Source organism: Halichoerus grypus, chromosome 1, assembly GCF_964656455.1.
Source record: "Halichoerus grypus chromosome 1, mHalGry1.hap1.1, whole genome shotgun sequence".
NCBI lineage: Eukaryota > Metazoa > Chordata > Mammalia > Carnivora > Phocidae > Halichoerus > Halichoerus grypus.
The window spans coordinates 125,804,378-125,824,710 of NC_135712.1; the positions used below are offsets into that span (position 1 = coordinate 125,804,378).

Sequence of the window (20,333 nt, forward strand, 5' to 3'; positions counted from 1 at the left end):
TACTATCTTTATTTAATGCAGGGTTAAGGATTACTAAATACATTTTAAGTTAAAAGATACAGTTATTAACATTTAATTATCAATTTGCCATAATTTTGTAGCACTGCATTGAACTCAATGTCAATGCCGCTTGCATGATATCCAAGAAAACCCAGCAAGAGAAATAAAATACTAAGGAATAAGGTTTTGTTGGACAGGATTGAGTTTTGGAGGGCCACAGACCATTGCCATAACAATTCGAGCTGCCCTACTTTCCCCTCCCACCAAGAACCAATTTCCATCCCTTTGGGGCAAAACTGTCCTTGTTAGGAATATGCAGTACCAAAGATATATAGCAAAAATTATTTCAATACTTTGCCATATGACACAGAGTAGAAGTAAATCTAAGGAGATTTTTTAAAGCCTATATGAACTGTCACAATGAACAGTGTCATTATGCACTGAGGGCTCAATTCTATCTGTGGATATAAAAATAGACTCTAGCTTTTGTAGCATTAACTTTCCTGGTTCATTTCTCCCTATTTCATATTCCTCTTAGGCCATTACTCTGTCTCCTCTTCCACCTCTTAAATGTGGGCATTCCTGCCTGTCCTGGCCTCCCCTTCTTCTCTTCTTGCTCTAAACTTTCTCTCTGCACATTCCCTTAAAACTCTTTCATTTTAGTTAGCTCTGCAGTAGTTAGGTCTCTAGCTGTGGACACTTTCCTGAGCTTCTTGCCTCCCTGCCTGACAACTCCTCAGAGAAGTCCTGCTCAAACCTCAAACTCAGTGTGTCCAAAATAAATGATTAATACATATTTCAACCACTTTCTGGAGTTCTCTATTCTGGTAATGAACTTTGTCTCTCAATAAGCCAGGCTGAAACTCCTTGTACATCTTATCAGGTCACAAATCTCATTGTATCCTTCCTTTGCTATTGTAATGGCTTTCTGACTCTTCCTGCTATGTCCAACAGCAATATGTCAGACCCTTGACATCCTTGGCCATGGGGCATGCATGGATCTCAGCAAAAAGCCAGCTGGAAAGAGGAAGAAGCTGGGCAGGGTGGGATGGGCTGGGGTAGGGGAAACTAATCTGATTGGAAAGAGAGTTTGAGAAACTGTGCCACTCTGGCATGTCAAAACCACACAGACATTTTCAAGCACTCTGGGCACAACAATAGGAAGGTTTGAAATAACAGGGTAGTTTCACCCCATTGGTTCATTCATAGCAGGGCCCAAGTCCTCGTAGCCAGATAAAATAGTCTCCTACTGATCTTTTGTCTCCTATCCCTTAGTTTCTAAAACTCAAATCTGATCCCACACTACTGCACTTAAAATTCTTCAGTGGCTCTCTCATACTCATACATTGCTACCAGGCAATGACAAATAGAAGCAGGAAGCTGGGAAGGACAGCTGGCTCAGGAAGCCCATTTCAAGAACCATACCAGGGGGGATTACAGGACAAAGGTCTCAGACAAAAACCTAAAACCAAGATCCCTCAGGGGTAATCCCTCCTTTTTAGTTTAGCCACTGCAGAGGTTATCCTGTGTTCTCCATGTTCAGCCACAGGAACAATTCTCTGGGCAGGGCTTATGACTCCATTCCTTCCTAGTCCCGCTACCTAGAATGCTGTTCTCCATTTTATCTGTTTATTTTATCTTTGCTTATCCAAACTCTGTTCATTTTTCCGGGATTGGTTTAAAACATTATCTCTTTTGTCCACCTTGATCAAGACAGCTTCATGGGACAGAAAGGAGAAGGTAGAAATAGGTAGACAAATGAGCTGATTCAAGGACAGGGCTCTTGTCTGTTTTGTTCTCTGCTATTTCCCCAGGGTCTAGAACAGAATCTAGCACATGGTGGGTAATCAGTAAATATTTGTTGCATACATGAGTTAGTAGAAGTATATAAAGAGGGACAAAATCAGGTTTTATGAGCTAAGTAACATTTGTATCAGTAATTATAGTTGACTGTATTATTAAAAATATTCATAGTCCTTTCTTGGAGGAGAAAAGCATAGATGATTTGTGATGGGCATGAAGTGCTGGTGAACAATAAATCTTTGTTGTCTTAAGTTACTCAGATTTGGAAGTCTTTTGTTATTGTAGCATAACCTAGTATATCCTGACTAATATAGTAATTGGTATCAGGAGTAGAATGTTCCTGTAACAATAAAAAGGCCTCAAATATAGGGCACTGACTTGGGGTCAGGCAGTGGTCCTGTATGGAAACTCTTAGTGGAGCCTGGAAGAATGGCAATCCATTTTGCAGTAGGAAAACATTTTTTTTTAAAAAACTGTCACCTGTGACAATTTAGGATACATATAATATACCTGATAAGCTTGTTGCTTTAGGTGAAGAAGGTGAAAAAATGGGATGCCAATAGCATCCTTTGACTGTTGTTGGTTGCATCTGACAACAGTACCATGAAGAAAAGATGATTTAAGAAATGGATCCTTTATAAGCAGAAATGAAAGGGACTAAGAGTCCAGAAATTCCAAGTCTTACAGGATTAGAAGAAGCAACTTCTTTACAACCTAAACTGTAACAGAAAAAAAAACTAAGGAGACCTTTGAACAATGAAGGTAATCAAATCTTAGTCTCAGGGCAAGGACCAAATTAAAGGTATGGTTTTATAACCTTTTAAAAAACCACTGAATGGCTTAAGATGGCCCCCAACTGGACAAAATGGCCCAGGAAAAAGAGACTAAGGGTGTAGCTCTCCCCCAATAAGTCCAAAGTACTTAAGATTAAGTCTAGAAAGAGAAGGACTTCCTTCCCCACCCAAATTTGATGATGTGATTTGTTTAGCTAATGAAACGTGAGCCAGAGTGATGTATGTCAATTCTGGACGAAAGCTTTAGTAGCGACTGCTCCATTAACAGGAAGCAATTCTCCTTTCCCTCCACCACAAAACTGGCAGTGTTCCAGGCAGAGGCTATATCATTAGCCGAGGTCTCAGATAACGATGAGTAAGCAAAGCTACAGGCCATCCTTGTTGGCATGGAGCATGAGGAAAAAATAAACTTGTGATTGTCATCTGCTATTTTGTGGTAATTTGCTACCACAGCATAAATCAAGCACTCTGACAGATATAGGGACTTTTAAAAACATTTCTCAAAACTTCAAAGGAGAAGAGGACTATTTCATACTAAGAGAGGTGAAAATTTACTCACTAAATAAAGATAGTGAACACTGGGAGAGAAAACTTTGGTGAATTTAAAACCTAGTTATTAAGGTTCTGTAGGGGACTATGCTTTGTAAAAAACTGATCCCCTTCTCTGATTTTGCGTTCTTATGCCCCACATTTTTCTAAAACAACAATCTGCATGGCTGTCTTGCTTATGGTACCCACCCCCATGCTCAAATTTTATTTACAATGGTACTACTAAAAAATACATTCTGTCACTTCCTCCATTAATTCTAAATGAAAATGATTTGTTTTTGATCACAGAGAATAAAAATCAACTAGACTAGCATATTTAGGATTTCTTTCTTTGCAATGAACCACCCAAACCACTGTTTAATTAAAACACCAGCTCAGTCAACTCTGATAGATCATAATATTTAGCACCAGTGGCTACAGAATGTTGTGCTGAACGCTTAGTTTAGATCCTCATATAGAAGTGACAGCCTCTAAGGATACCTAGCATGAGCCAATGTTCCTCTTTATTCACAAGAGCAAAGAAGATCACACACACACACACACACACACACACACACACACACACACACAGAGAGTGCCTGGCACAGAGCAGGTGATCAGTAAGTGCCAGGTTTCCTCTCATACCCAGACTCCTCCTTGCCTCTTTATTGAAGAGATCTGGCTGATGAGACTTCCTGATATTTTAAGGTTTTAAAACAAACATGGCAGATGATTTCTCCACAGCAACGCTTTTAGAGAACTCAGTTTTCTAGAACTAGGGTGATCAGATGTCTCGTATAGGACTGGCTCCACTGTCTTAAAAGGCTTAATGAAAACAGAAGGAGAAATTATCAGGAAAAGAACATAGTAACATCCAATAAAGATTTAATTGGCTCCTCTCTCCCCCCATTTTTGAGTGGTAATATTCAGGGAAATTCAACAAACGAAATGTCATATTCTTCTACCCTTGAAATACCTCCAGAATAAAAGGTCACTTTTCCTGAGTAAGAAAATGATGTCTCTAATGGTTTAAGTTTTGCTTCTTGCCCTGATGTAAATAAAATCAGGGCTGACATATTAAAAGTCCTAAAGGCCTTCACCCTGGACATTAGCCCTTTGGCCCAGATGCTCTAACAACACCCTGTTGCTAAAGGTCATTCCCATATTCCCAAATTGCAATCTTTAAAGTGAGAGAAAAAAATAGTTTCTTCTTCACATGATAACAAGTTAAAAGTGGAGATTCTCTGTTGCCATGGGAATGGGATTTTTCTTGCTGTGCTGGCCTTCTGTTGGCAGATAAAACCAGTACTATAATCAATAAGAAAGTAGTACTTCATTTTCCACACCCCTCTTGGGGATGGAATTTTAAGCAAAAGAACAGAGAACTGTATTTGATGGGGCCCTAAATATCTATGGGTAGAAATCTCCCTTGTGAAAGACCAGCATGCCTAACAAAATGCCAATCTATGCTTTCACCATGCTCTGCTGAAGAATTCACTAAAAGTTGGACTATACAGGCCAATCTTTGATTCCTATCAGTTCCCTGTCAATAATTTACTTTCTTTGGCCTTATCTAAAAAGTCCTTCATATGTCTGAATTGTTTCTTAAGAACCAACCTGAGTTTGGAATTCCTTAGACTCTGAATTTTGGAATAAGGTTAAGGGGCATAAATGAATCTCTCTTGAACACCATGTCTCAAATTTGTGTCAAGTAATCTGTTACTATCATCATGATGTCACTTTATTCTATTATCATTTAAACTAAAATCTCCAGCTTTTTCTTTTGATCATTTGGTCATCTTGAAGCTCTGTAATTTTCTCTTCTACACAGAAGAATGGCTTGGTAGAGAAAATCATTTAAAGCTTTCCTAAAGGGCGCCTGGGTGGCTCAGATGGTTAAGCGTCTGCCTTCAGCTCAGGTCATGATCCCAGGGTCCTGGGATCGAGTCCCACATCGGGCTCCTGGCTCAGCAGGGAGTCTGCTTCTCCCTCTCCCTCTGCCTCTCCCACTGCTCATGCTCTCTTCTCTCTCTGTATCTCTGTGTCTCAAATGAATAAATAAAATCTTTAAAAAAAAATAAAAAATAAAAAATAAAGCTTTCCTAAAATAATAGATGAATGGATGATATCTCCTCTTCTCCTGTGTATATATTAAACAGTCAGCATCCACTCCCTGTAGAATTCCACTTTAAAAACAGGGTGATTTGAGCAGGGTCTATATTTATACATGTTTACCCCCGACAGTAGAAAAGTCATCCTCTATGTGTAAAGATCATTTCCTTTCAGAGAAAAGCAAATTGAATAAAAAAGGATCAAATGGATGCCTAATCACTAGATCAATCAAATTAAATGCCTTGGTGTCATCACAGGTAGACCAACCTAGGACAAAGGCTGTGTGCACAAGTATGGGTAGCAAGAAGAAAGGGAACCAAGGCAGAGTCAATACTATGTGTCACCAAACTCATTTCTTCCTTTTGCAGATGGCAGTGCTAAACTGTATTTCCAAAGCTCCCCTAGAGTTAAGTGAGACCATGTGATTGAGTTCTAGTCAATAGCCTGGAAACAGACCCACTTATTTCTATTCTGCATGACCTTATATTCTCTTTCTCACTTCCCCGCCAAGTAGATACCGAGAATCCAGTGAAGGGATGCTGAATCTGAGAAGATGGCAGACTTACATTATAGAGAAATTCTAGGTCCCTAAATTACCACATAGAACAGGACCCCTCACCTCAGGTCCTGCTAACCTACACTCAATCAGGATGTAAGTGATAAATTTTTATTAAGTCAACCACTGAGACTCTGACTTTTTGTTAAAAGAACTACCATTACCTACCCTGACTAAAACAGAATGCTAAATGGATCCTGAAATATGATTCCTTCTATATGTTCAGCCTACCTTAAAGAGCCAAACAATGTCTTGAACTAATCTTAAACAATTTACATTAGGATTTTGAGGTAACTCTTGGTTATTGATCCTCTGAGTTTAAGGGCCAAGAAGCAATATTCTTAACAGTTAGTGCAAACTTGAAATTGATACCCAAAAACATAAATAAAAATTACCCCCCCCCCACTTCCCCAAACACTCCGTGTCTATGAAAAAAAGAAGTAAAATAAACTGTTTCTAAAGGCTGGAACTCATAAATGTCATTTCAGGGTAGAGGGTGAGGACAAGGCAAGGAGAAAACATCTAATCTCTTTCAGATTATTTACTCATCATTTATATGAGCAGATTATCCTCCTACTATACCACTTTTCATTTTGCAAATGTGTAGTATGCAGACTTTCCTGGTTCGATGAGAAAGGTTTCCAAGAAAATTAAATGTCAAGTCTGCTTGGCTTATTGGTTTTGTTCTATATAAATTCCCTTTTTAATTCAGCTCTGAATAATAACATTCCTCAGTGTCAATGTGACAAACTAGCTTCAATCTTAATGGGGTGTGAGAATCGAGAAAGGAGGTGAAGATTAGATATGGTTCTCATTTTAGCAGATTAGAAACAGAATTAAGTCTAAAGACAGCTTTTAATGGCTCTGAGGAAGAAGTGGCACATGAGCCATCAGGATTTTTTAAAAATTATTTGTTCCTGTCTTTTTCCTTTTCCAGAGATTGGTGCCCTGATATATGTAAAGCTTAAAGTAAGCTAGAACACTCTCCTGAATGTGGATAGGAAATTGCTGGGAGAGCCATGTTGTCCTGTTCCACCCTCAAGAACACTACTTATGTTAATGAGTTGGTGACAAGCCCTAGGAGACACAGGCCCAAAGTTCTTCTCCCTACCCCTCAATCCTACAGTAGCTCACGTGACACCATTCTGTTACAGAATTTCCAACACTGAAGGTAGGTAATGGTAGGTGATGGTGAAGATCAAGTTTGGCATGGATCCAATATTTAGTCAAACAAGATTTTTTAACCCCTCCTTTCACTTTACATATATATATATAAATAAAAAACAGAAGTTAAGAGAATAGCCCATGTGCATTATATTAACCCAGGTTCTCAGAGATAAAACTTTAGTCTATGTAATTTGCATATGCAGGGCACACAGAAGCATGTGATCTCAAAATTCTTTCCCATTAGAATAAAGAAGCATTTTTACTGAGGAACGTTTAGAATAAAACACAGTGCAATTCCTTCACATTACAATGTGAGAAGACAGCCCAGAAAGGTTAACTGACTCGCCCAAGGTCTGGTTCTCTGATACGACCAAATGATTCAATATGACAGAACATGAACACATACACACACAGGAGAAATTATATACTAATTTGCATGTTAAACCCTCAGATGTCTGGAAGGAATATATTTAAAATATCATATCCTCTAAGTTTGCATCATCCAGGAAAATTACTCTTTAAGACTTGCCAACCTTGTTGCCAAGGTTTTATCAAAAGGAAACTTGGATTGGGAAGACTAACTTTCTTATATGTTCTTTCCAGGGATAACTGCACAAATCAATGGAGGACATATTTTCCACAGATTTGTCACAATATGCTCTCAACTGATATTTCTGTTTCTATTCACAAATAGGAAAGACTAAGTTTTAAACTGGGTTTTGATTTCTAAGCCTTTTCAGAGTATTAAAAATTGACCCCAGCACAGTGGTTGATGCTCTGCCTTTTAAAATCATTTTACGTGACATGGCTTTGCAGACATGGTTCAGACCTAGGACAGTAAGGAATTAATTACAAGCTGTATTTACAATAGGAACAGAACAGTAGGAACAACTCAAATGGTTTGGGGGAATCTAAACAACTCCTACCTCCAATATTTTGGAAGTAAGATTCAGAAATGTGCTACAAATGGATCACAAATAGTTGCCAACACTGAAGCAACCCTGAATAGTTCCTCATGAAGTGAACAGTGTTTGGCTCTGACAAAAATACCAAAATGAAAGCAAAAAAATGGGTTATTACTCTTGATCCTTCAAGCTGAAAAGGATGTCACCCTGTTCTTGAATCTGTATCCTCTGACAGATTGAAAAGGTCCTCAATTCATTTGCCAAACATAGTGGAGGCAGCTGCTTATTACTGGGGTGAAAATTTTCCTATAGCTGGAGAAAACAACAAATACTCAGTTCTGCCTCCCAGTGCCATGGCCAGGAGTTAGCCTGTAGGATCTTTGGCTCTGCAAATGAAGGGGAACATACACATGGGCAGAATGTCAAGGAAGAGCTTCCCAACGCTCTCTTCTACCTGCTCCACTTCAGGCTCAGGTGGCCACAGGGAATTGGGATTAGGCTATTGCATAGACAGATAGTGCCTGAGCATGGAACACAAGAAGCCTGCCTGGCACTGAACATAAAATGGTAAACATGAACACCTTTGGAGATAGGCAGAGTGCAGGTAGGGTAAACGGCAAAGAGAAAATTTAAGAGTTCAGTAGAAAGCACCGATATGTCCATTCAATGGGGGAAACAACCACTGGTGGCTGGGACCCCCAATCAGAAAGTTACTTTTCCAACCAAAAGCACCTTAAAATATCCCCTCCTATTTATTCTATAGTCAGAGCAAAGAGGTCATTGCACTGAAAGAGGACACAGATTAAGATAGACAAAGCCAGAGCAACAAAGCCAAGCCAAACCTGGGTTAAGTGGTAGAGAAGGCAGCTGTAATTTTGGACAACATGTGGCCGGAAGCAAACTTCCTTACAAATACAGCAATGAAGATCATATTTTAAAAGACCTTCCTAAAGGTATATAAGCAAAAACCAGGATAAACTCTATAGACAATAAATAAAAACCTTATTGGTTTACTCACCAACATGCAATCGAGACTATCACAGAAAAGTACCAGCGGGAAAAAAAAATCAGTGTGCCACTTAATATCCATGTACAAATTAGCCATATATTTTCATGGCTTGATTACTTTATTACAGAATGTATAAGTGGGCTTTCAAAGTTTAATCCACAGAGAACGCAATTTGGATATGCAGGGAAAACTGTAATTTAAAAATATTTTTAATTAAGGGCGCCTGGGTGGCTCAGATGGTTAAGCTTCTGCCTTCGGCTCAGGTCACGATCCCAGGGTTCTGGGATCGGGTCCCGCATCGGACTCCCTGCTCAGCGGGGAGCCTGCTTCTCTCTCTGCCTCTCTCTCTCTCTCTGTCTCTCATGAATAAATAAATAAAATCTTTTAAAAAAAATTTTTAATTAAAAATTAAAATGTTATCCATAACTACTTAGGTCGTCCTTTTGAGCCCTCATCTGCTGTTAAAGAGAAAATGTTACATTATTTGCTCTTAACCAATCTCCATTTAACCAACTGGCTAAATTAATCAGCACCCTGCATTCCTTCTCCACATCATACTGCCAGTTCCCTGTGGTGCACTGAGAACTCACTGTTAACAGGTTTCTTTCTGCTTTCAAGGGTCAGTTGTGTCCCCAAATCTGTTTATGTCCATCTTATGTGTTATTTTAGTTACATAATATAATTAAACATACTGCAAAATAGGAAAAAAATGTGAAGACAAAGGGCTGTCCGTATGAAAACGAAACTGAATGCTTTGAATAGACTTAATTAAGGTGGGTTTCCTTTAACAATGCTTTCAATCAGGTATCAAGGCAACTGTAAACAAATTTTAACTATAAAAGAACTAAGATTCTATACTCAAATTTCTTTGCAAGTGGCTTAAAGAATTATTGACTTAGTAAAGAAAATACAATTAGAAATTGTGGATGAAGGGGCGCCTGGGTGGCTCACTCAATTGAGCATCTGTCTTCAGCTCGGGTCATGATCCTGGGGTCCTGGGATTGAGCCCCACATTGAGCTCCCTGCTCCATGGGGAGCCTGCTTCTCCCTCTGCCTCTGCTGCTCCCCCTGCTAGTTTTCTCTCTCTTGCTCACACTCTCTCTCAAATAAATAAAATCTTTTTAAAAAATTATAGATGAAGCATTATAGGTGTAACTGATGCTAGAAATAAGAACTCTAACTGGAAGAACAATATACGAAGAAAAGGTCTTGGCCCCACATTAAAAGACTGCTATATGAATGTACATTTACATTAAACTAAAATGTTTAAGATATATACAAATATAATTATTGATGATTCTGTTTTAACCACTTTTTAAATTTTTTTTATTTTTTTAAAAGATTTTATTTATTTATTTGACAGAGAGAGACACAGCAAGAGACGGAACATAAGTAGGGGGAGTGGGAGAGGGAGAAGCAGGCTTCCGGCTGAGCAGAGAGCCCCATGCGGGGCTCGATCCCAGGACCCTGGGATCATGACCTGAGCCGAAGGCAGACGCTTAACGACTGAGCCACCCAGGCGCCCCTGTTTTAACCACTTTTAAAAAAATCAGTTCTGATCACATCTGATGTAACACTCTTTACTGTGACTAAATTTCCGATCCAGTTTACATTTTAGTTCAATACAATAATTTAAATAGCTCCTTTAGAAAATATTCAAACTCCCTGACAGCTTCCCCTCCTCCTATAATGGCACCCAGCCCTCTCCAGCATCCGATGGGGGTTGGGAGTACTCATCAGGCGTTGTGCCAGCCTTTTCAAATGCATTGCCTGGCACCCACTGATCTGCAGTGATGCTTCTAGTTTTCCTGTCACCATGTGTCTTTCTGGCCTCTGATGCTAAAGTACCAGGCTGGCCCCTTCTTTTACCTTCAGCAATGCTCCCAGGTAGGTCTTGCCAATGCCCCTTTGTTGTTCAGTTTTCTCTCAGCTCTGGCTTGCTACAGACCCCAGAGTGTGCTCCTGTACCATTCTGCCCCCTGCCCAATGGTCCACCCCAACATCTGCTGTGATGTTTCTGCTTCTCATGTCAGCAACCATGCTGCATGATAATTGAGCTTTGGGTTTATAGAGCACAGTGGGTTTGTATATGGGTTTGTAGCGCACAGTGCTCCTTCACAGAGACAGAACCCTGAGTCTGCAGCACTTCTCTGAAGTCTTCAGTCTCCCAACACCAAAGTGTAGAACAACTGTGGAGATGCCCCTCTTGCACACATTTCTGTCTCCCTCCCTCTTTTTATTTTCCTTTCTCCCATCTTTACCCTAGCCAGGACAGAGGCAGACATTTCTTTTGTTTCTCATATCATCTTTTCCTTCTTCCTAATTCCAGTCTCCACACTATAGAAGAACCTCATGAGCTGGGCCCTCTAGGTTTGTTTTCTCTATACCTACGGGGCACATAAAATAATTTAATGGGCCTCCTCACTCCTTATTGCCTGCTTTCACGCCCACTGTCTTACCAGTCTCCTATGCTGAAGCCATAAGCCCACTGTGCCTTAAGAATGATGGGCTGCATTTGCAACGACGTGGATGGAACTGGAGGGTATTATGCTGAGCGAAATAAGTCAAACAGAGAAAGACATGTATCATATGACCTCACTGATATGAGGAATTCTTAATCTCAGGAAACAAACTGAGGGTTGCTGGAATGGGGGGTGGGGTGGGAGGGATGGGGTGACTGGGTGATGGACACTGGGGAGGGTATGTGCTCTGGTAAGCGCTGTGAATTGTGCAAGACTGTTGAATCTCAGATCTGTACCTCTGAAACAAATAATGCAATATATGTTAAGAAAGAAAAAAAGAAGAAGAAGAAGAATGTAGCAGGAGGGGAAGAATGAAGGGGGGGAAATCGGAGGGGTAGACGAACCATGAGAGACGATGGACTCTGAAAAACAAACTGAGGGTTCTAGAGGGGAGGGGGGTGGGAGGATGGGTTAGCCTGGTGATGGGTATTGAGGAGGGCACGTTCTGCATGGAGCACTGGGTGTTATGCACAAACAATGAATCATGGAACACTATATCTAAAACTAATGATGTAATGTATGGGGATTAACATAACAATAAAAAAATTAAAAAAAAAAGAATGATGGGCTGCAATGAGACAAGACTTAAAGAGGAGGAGGGGAAGATGTATTAGTATAATATCTGTGAAAACATACATTTGTTTTATGTATATATTTACTTACTTATTCATTCCAGAGTGAGGGTTCCAACATTCCCAACTAACATTTTTGTTGTTATTAGAAAGGCTTCTCTACTTCTAGCTAAAGATAAACATCTGCTATTTCTATAAAGATGTCTGGACTGGAGAGTACAGTGAAGATGCTGGTTCAAGAAAGGACAAAACTGAGTCAGGTGCACCCCCTACAGAAACACTGTCTTATCAAGACATATTTCATCTGGGTGTTATTACACAAAGAGTACCATGCCTGGATTTCAGAAAGCTTCATTGAAAGGACAGCTGTATTCAGCATACCTCTAGCTGGGCCCTATGCTCCTGGGATAAGGGAAGAATGGTTTGCTGGCTGAAGCAGAAATAAATGCCTAAGGCAGTGTTTAAGGCTACAAGACTATTGTAACATGGGAAGAAAATGCCTTACCGTGAACCTTCAAACCAGCAGACATAAAAACTGCAACATGAGGGATGCCTGGGTAGCTCAGTTGGTTTAACATCTGACTGTTGATTTCATGATCTCAGGGTTGTGAGATAGAGCCCCGCACTGGGCTCCATGCTCAATGGAGAGTCTGCTTCAGATTCTCTCTCTCCCCCTCTCCCCCTGCTCACTCACACACCCTCTCTAAAATAAATCAATCTTCTAAAAAAAAAAAAACCAAAACCCACAACATGACAATAGTTTGCCACTACCTAATGACCCTGGTATTCCTAGCTTTCCCTTCTCATGGTTTGCTAATGCATAAATGTGGTCATTGACAAATCTACACTGGAATCTCAGGCTTTCTCTCTAAAGGGTGATCCCCAGAAGGTCTTTTTGAAGAGCCCAGTGACATCTAAGATCAGAGAACTCTCCGGGAAGACTCAAAACTATGAATTTTCCTGGAGAAAAGCAAATTTTAATCTTTTATATTCTGCTTAGGATGATTGGTCCTGAAGGGAAAAGTTTATCTTCCCTGCCCTCAATGCAGTCTGGTTAACTGATCTACAGTGGGAAGGAAGGATTCTGCTTCCATTAAAATTGGAATGAAAAGCTGGCAGTCAAATGCATGCAGAAACTATTAGACCTTGACACATTTGACAGATAAATGGCAGCCTGACGGCACATCAAGCCAAAGTTGGGTTGCCTAGGTAGTATGGGATCTACTAGGTGGAGTACTAGGCAAAGAAGATTTGGGGTTCAGAGACAAAGGCTATTGCCACAGGTTTGTTGTGGCTTATAATATCTTTGACTCAAATGCTCTGGGCAAAAAGACTTCTGAATATTTAGATTCTATCTCAATGTTAACCATCTTCTTATTTTCAGGGCCCAAAGCATAAAAGCTAAAATTTAATTTTGGTCATTGTCAAACTACTTGATAAGAAAACTTCCCAAGACTGGACTCAGTACTGCTTTTATGTTGGTTAGCTGGTTAAATCTCTATTCCAATGATCAAAGTCCAAGGCTAATATAGTGATAATGAATAATCTCCCCTCCTCTGTTTGCCTGAAGTTCGTGCTTCTGGATTTGGCCTGCTCAAAGCTTAATTGTCTTGTAGCAAAATTACTCCTTGAAAACCTTTTATACGTTCCACTTAAATGTTCCTAAAAATGTTTCTCTTTTTGCAATGGGGTCTTTCATAAGAAGATAATCTCTAAGCTGTGGGAAGGGCAACTTTAGTGATGAAGTGACCCTAAGCATTTGGTATTTAAAAAGAAAGCAGATTTTGCCCTCAAAAAGCACAGACCTAAGGAAGGAAGCTGTCAACTAGAGTGAAATTAAACACACACACACACACACACACACACACACACACACACACACACACGGTTTTCTAGGTCAGAACAATCATAAGGAGTAATGTAGCCCCTGAGTGGTTTTCTCTTTTCTTATGATTAAGAAAAATAAAGAAATCTGGAGTGACAAGACATAGATAAGGCCACTCAGGCTCTTCTTTTTTTTTTGTTTTTTGTTTTTTAAGATTTTATTTATTTGTCAGTGAGAGAGAGAGAGAGCGAGCACATGCACAAGGAGGGGAAGCAGCAGGCAGAGGGAGAAGCAGGCTCCCCGCTAAGCAGGGAGCCCGATGTGGGGCTTGATCCCAGGACCCTGGGATCATGACCTGAGCTGAAGGCAGACGCTTAACCGATTGAGCCACCCAGGTGTCCCAACTCAGGCTCTTCTTTTCTGGGATAGGACAACTGATCACAGATGAGACTCCTCTCTACCTTTACTGACACTTGACACCATCAATTTCCTATGGTTATCTAGCTTCCTATGTCAATAACTAGACTGAAGTTAACTTTCAAGCACACCCTTAATACAGATTGTCTTTATCTGAAAACAACTGGAAAACGGTCACTAATTCTTTGAATAAAGAATAAATGGAGTGCTTTTTGGAGTGTGTATATATGTGTTTCCCAACAGAATTGCCCAATATATCTACCATACATCCTTTACTTCATACAGGATGTTCATAGCACAGTCATAATGAAAGTAATTTTATGAATTTGTGTATCATCCTCTCGCAGAGGGCATGCTAATCCTCTTTGTATCATTCCAATTTTAGTGTATGTGCTGAAGCGAGCACCATAATGAAAGTAATTTTTAAAAAATCTATTTCAGGGCTTCATTTTATTTCCTTTGTTAGCCAAATGATTCTCTCTGGAAGCACCTACTGTGTCCTGATTTTCTAATTCGACCAGATCCTCATTTGTCAATGTTGTTCATGTGACACAAGCCGTTCTCCAACATCACTTTCAACAACTTCATGAATTCTAGCCTTGTAAACACTAATCACTAAATGTGATGAGAAGCAGGAAAACTGATGTTTAAAAGCAGGACTCTGGAACCAGATTGCCCAGGGTCTAATCTTGGTTCTACCATCCCTAGGCAACATGTCCTTGGGAAAATGACTGAACTCTCTGTGCCTCAGTTTCCTTATCTGTAAAATGGAAAAAATGGGAATAATTTTATCTCATAGGGTTGTTGTGAGGGTTAAATGCAAAGCACTTAGAGCAGCACCTGGTATACAATAAACACTATGTAGGTCTTGACTATCATTATCATCACCATCATCATCATCATCATCATCATCATCAAAGTCTGTAGCGAATCTTTAGCAGCAAGATGGCAGGTATGCCTAAGTCATGGGAACTTTTGACACCAAAGTGGTAAATGAGACATTAAAGTAAGTAAATGAGGAAAGTAATCATTGTCTATCAGGAAATTGTTATAATCTAGCCATTTGTATTTCTTTAAACTATTTTCTAAATCTCGAGTCCTCATAAACAGGATAATTAGTGATTTATGCTTGGCTCATTTAAGAGTTAGGCTTTTTCAGAAAAAGTGTAACTCAGTGGAGTCCCATCTAACTGTAACTAAATGGGCATCTATTTAACCAAATTTTATGCTATTTTTCTTCATGTCTCCTTGCAGTGCTTCTCAATCTTTTCCCAGAATAACACCTAATAGAAAAGGAGACTGAACTAATATATACCACCCCACCACCTCCTTAATCTCACATTCTGGAGTCTTGAGTATAGTGGGAAGTGGCTAATCAGGAAATTTCCTTGAAGTCTCCTGTTTAATCTTTAAAAAGCATGCACATTGTTTTATATTCTGTAATATGTATATATCACTTTAATATAAAATAATTTTTAAATTTATCATCAATAAAACTTGTTTATATTATTTTGCCCTCAACATCCTCAAGTAAAACTGTTACTCTCTGAGAGCATATTCCATTTACCTATTTATCCTACAGCTTTGCTAACTTCTTTCATGTATCTAGCAAGTGTGGACAAATGACAATAGTGGAGGCATAGATTAATGGAAAGTCAGCTACCACCATCACCATCTATCTGATGGTGAGTTATCTAGATGTCAGGAGAAAGCTTGAATCAATGACCTCAGGCTTACAAATGAGTATGTGAAATAATGAAAAAGAATCAACTGATGACCAGTTCACCTCACAGAGCTGTCTCTTGCTAATAACACCCACTGCTTTTAGTTGCCTCATCTTCTCTCACTTACCTAAATGATAGGAACATGGGCCAAGGTGACATGAGGTTTAACTGTTGATTATCTACAAGTGGACAAATCAGTATGAAGATTAACCATACCCAAAAGGTATGCATAGATAATGAATTTGTCCAAAAACACAATCCCCACAATTCTGCACAAATAACTATATTTTAGAACGTGTCTATAATTGGAAATACATATTAATGAACAGATATGTCTATCATGTTTTGGGGGTATTTCTCTTTCTCCACAAAAAAAACCAGACTTTGATCTTTTAAAAACTCTGATTTTAATATTTTGACCATTTCTTTATTGAGGAAGTAAAATGATATTTAGCTGCACGCATACCAACAATACCAACAATATCTAAATTATTTACGACAATTTAGAATGTTAATGTGTATCTGAATATTGGATACATTTTAAATTTAGTATGTTTACAATTAAAATTTTGGTACTACATTTTGACTAGTTTTGGTTTAACAATATTTTAAATGATCTGTGATCTTTCCTCTCCCCATTTATACCTTAGTTAATTGAGAGCTGGGAAATCCTGGAGTCTATAGCAGGGTTTTCAACAGGCAGCATCTTAGAATCTTTCAATTTGTTTTTTTTAACTAAGCAGAAATGGAATGGTAGTCTAATGCATTTGGGTAGCCCTGCCTTTTATACAACATAGTTCTGTGTATGCATAGGTGGACAGTGTGAATATTAGTTTTTCTATCGTAGTCATAAATGGAGCCAAATGCTTAGTTTGGAATTCTTAAAGATATCTCCCAGGAAGCACACACTACTATTCTCTACAATAGATGGAGAAATAACATTATCTCTTTTCATGAAATTTTAAGGAAAATGTTATTTTAATAAAAAGTATGAATGCTATTGTATATAAGTTAGCCCTCTCTCCATGTCTCTCTACTGTTAACATCAGAGGAGTATTGAAATAATGAATGCATTGTTAAGGAACCCAAGAAAACAGAAGTGTAATATCTGACCCCGCCCTTGTTTCTACTACACCTGCACTGAGATGGCCTGTGGTTATTCAATCAGCTAATCATGTCTTTTGTTCAAATCACTGTGTTTTTACTCACTGGGGCTAATCTACACAGCCATCTGGTATTTAGTAGATAATTGTCTTTTCCAAGTCCCAGGAGCCTAAAAGGCATCTTAGGGGAAACTGAACTACATACATCCTTGCCAGGTAGAACAACTACTGAAACCCAGACAGAGGGAAATTGATAATTTTCAATTGGAATACTGATTTTGCCCTGTGCTACAATGAACCCGGAGTTTATATAGGAAATGATGGTTCTGATACTCTTTAGTGTGACTTAGTCTAGAATCTGCTTCCACTTCCCTTGGCAGCCTTGCCTCCTACCAGTCCAACTGAGCCAGCATCTCCAGGGGTGAGATTCAGAAAGCTGTATTTCTACAGGCTCTCTCTCAGGTGATTCTAACATATATTTTAAACACTGGGATAAAATAATCAACAGCACAAAGTCCCTTTCCTGCAAAGATAATATTTTAGGATTTTGTTTGTAATCACTTTTTATGGGGCTAAAAGAAGTACAAGCTTACTGCAGAAATATACAAAGAAGTCTAAAGATAAGCCCAGAACCATATCATCCAATGATAACCACAGTTAATGTTCTCTATACAGCTGCAAATACTTCTTTTCCAAAAAGTAAGATTATATATACAAGAAAGTTAAGTCTTTTTTTCACTTACCAATACATCATGAAGTTTTTAATGAGACAATGTCTTTTTATTGATTTGTAAACTCTTTTTAGAGTTAATCATTTTACAATGCTCTTCTCAGTTACTTTGATTCATCCAATGTGTACTGCATTTAAGAGTGCCCAGACCTAATTTACCTTTAGTATTTATTCTCTCAGGAGGATCCCAAGGGCTGTGTCTTGGGCTCCAAATGAGCAAAGAAGCTCTCACAAAGTCCCTTCATCTCCATGGAAGGGTGATCTAAAGATCGTCCTCAACGCATCCCCACAGAAAAATGGCTTTTAAAGGAAACAAGTGAGTTTCATGAAATTTATTCTTATTAAGCACCTTATATCCCTCATATCAATGGCAGTAATATTTTTACATTTTGCTATTTGTGAGTATAAATACATAAAAAATCTTTTCCCACAGGATAACTGTGCATTCCCCATCTATATTGCTCTGTACTTTTCTTCAATATGGTACCCTGGCTAGATACATTGACCATCTCCCAAGTAGATTTTAAAATACAGATGGTCCCTGACTTAGGAGGGTTCAACTCAGGATTTTTCTATTTTATAATGGTATGAAAGTGATACACATTTAGTAGAAATCATACTTCAAATTTTGAATTTTGATCTTTTCCCAGACTAACAGTATGCTATACTGTACTCTTGTGATGCTGGACAGTGAGCTGCAGCTTCCAGACAGCCATGCAATCACTAGGATAAACAACTAATGCACTTACAACCATTCTGTACCCATAAAATCATTCTGTTTTTCACTTTCAGTACAGTATTCGATAAATTACATGAGATAGTCAATACTTTATTATGAAATAAGCTTTATGATAGATAATTTTGTCCAACTATAGGCTATGTGCTTTGAGCATGTTTAAGGTAGGCTAGGCTAAGCTATGATGTTTGGTAGCTTAGGTGTATTAAATGCATTTTCAACATATAGTATTTTCAACTTATGATGGGCTTATCAGGACCTAAACCTGCTGTGAAGATCTGCATATTTGTTATTAATGTTATTTTTCATAGAAATAATACTTATATTGTGAACAATTAAAGTTAATGAAAGAAATGACTCTCATAAGAACCCCCTAATATATCCATGGTTGTCACACTTAGCTGCAAAACCTTGTCACATTCCCAACTGTATCAGCAATGCCAAGCATGGTGCCTGATACACAGCAGTCATTAACACCCGAAGAATATCAGGTTAAAGGTATTGACTACATCATGTGGCCAGTAAGTTGGCAGAGTAAGGATGCTCCCAAATCCAGGACTCTCACAAGTTCAGCATTTCTTCTATTATATCACACTGCCTCCTTCTGGCCTCTTAAGCTCCAACACAAAGCTCTTCATTCTCACAGGTTACTGGGTCTTCACTGTTCAGGGACCTGCCAGTTGTTCAAGGTATCAGGCTTTCCATACATGGCTCATGAGACTGGCTGGGTTAAGGATTGTGTTAAATCACTGGTGTATTCCATTACCTGGAGAACTAGGCTTTAAAGGAGCCAAGAAACTCTTCATGGTGTTAGGTCAAATCAGGGAGAAATCCTTGCTCCCATCGCCCTTGCTATGACTTGACACTTGGTCTTGTCTGCTGAGATTAATAAAATTATTCTTGCCACATAGTGGTAAAAGGCCCTAAATATAGTTCATGCAAAGGCAGGCATATAAAGATGGTTTTGATGGCTGTTCTATAAATTAATGTGATTTAAGAGACGAACTCGAATGCAGGGAAAGGGAAAGGGGCACTATAAAGAGATAGTTAATCAAACTAAGCATCTCTAATTGGAAGTCACAGATGAAACCTAGGTAAGAGTGACTAGTAACAAGCAAAATCCTTGCTTAGAATAGTGACAAAACTGAAAATCAGAAACTTGAGGCTGAAACACATAGCTGTCAGAGAACAAGCACCTGGTGTGGGACAGACTGGGGCCTTTGCCAGCAGCCTGAGCTTTGGAAACCTGGCAGCCAGTGCTGATGGGACTCAGAGGGAAGCGAAAGGTGAGAGTAGAGGAGGATGGCCTATCCGGTGTCAAAATTCTCCAGACCTTTAGATCCAGGCCACTGAGCATTGCCCTCCCACTCTTTAGGGAGGCAAAGGGCTGAAGTATGCTTCCTCTCTCAAAGTCTTCTAGGCTGCAACAGTCATTCCTTTTAATCTGGTTTCTGGTGCAGAAAGATTTTGGGGGATCAGAGGAAGCAGCAGTGTAAGCTCCTAAATGTCCCTAGAGCAGAGTTGCTGATGGCCTGGCTAGGGCAAATAGCAACAGCCTCTCCTCCCCCCATCCCTCCACTGTTGACCATGACAGCCATTACCACCTATAATTCTCTGCTCTTCTTATCCTACCCTCTTTGATTCCTGGAGCATATGTGGAATTTGGGGACAATTCAGCCATCATTGATATAAGTTGGATTGAGAAACACTGTGCCATCCCAGGGGATCATGTGTGATTCCCACACCTCTCCTGGCTCTTGCCTACCACACTGCCATTTCCCTACTGGAGGGAGGAGATAGATAACAGCCACTTTATATGACAATTTGCTC

At 39.3% G+C, this 20,333-nt stretch overlaps 1 protein-coding gene and 1 non-coding gene across 10 annotated transcripts in view; both read right to left on the bottom strand.

The window, feature by feature from the left end:
• Nucleotides 1-20,333, bottom strand: part of TMEM108 (transmembrane protein 108) — a 387,164-nt gene that overhangs the window by 194,222 nt on the left and 172,609 nt on the right. The gene's annotated exons all lie outside the window — the stretch shown is intronic.
• Nucleotides 14,513-14,616, bottom strand: LOC118531276 (U6 spliceosomal RNA). The gene has a single exon (XR_004915088.1). It is a non-coding gene; the product is annotated as a U6 spliceosomal RNA (small nuclear RNA).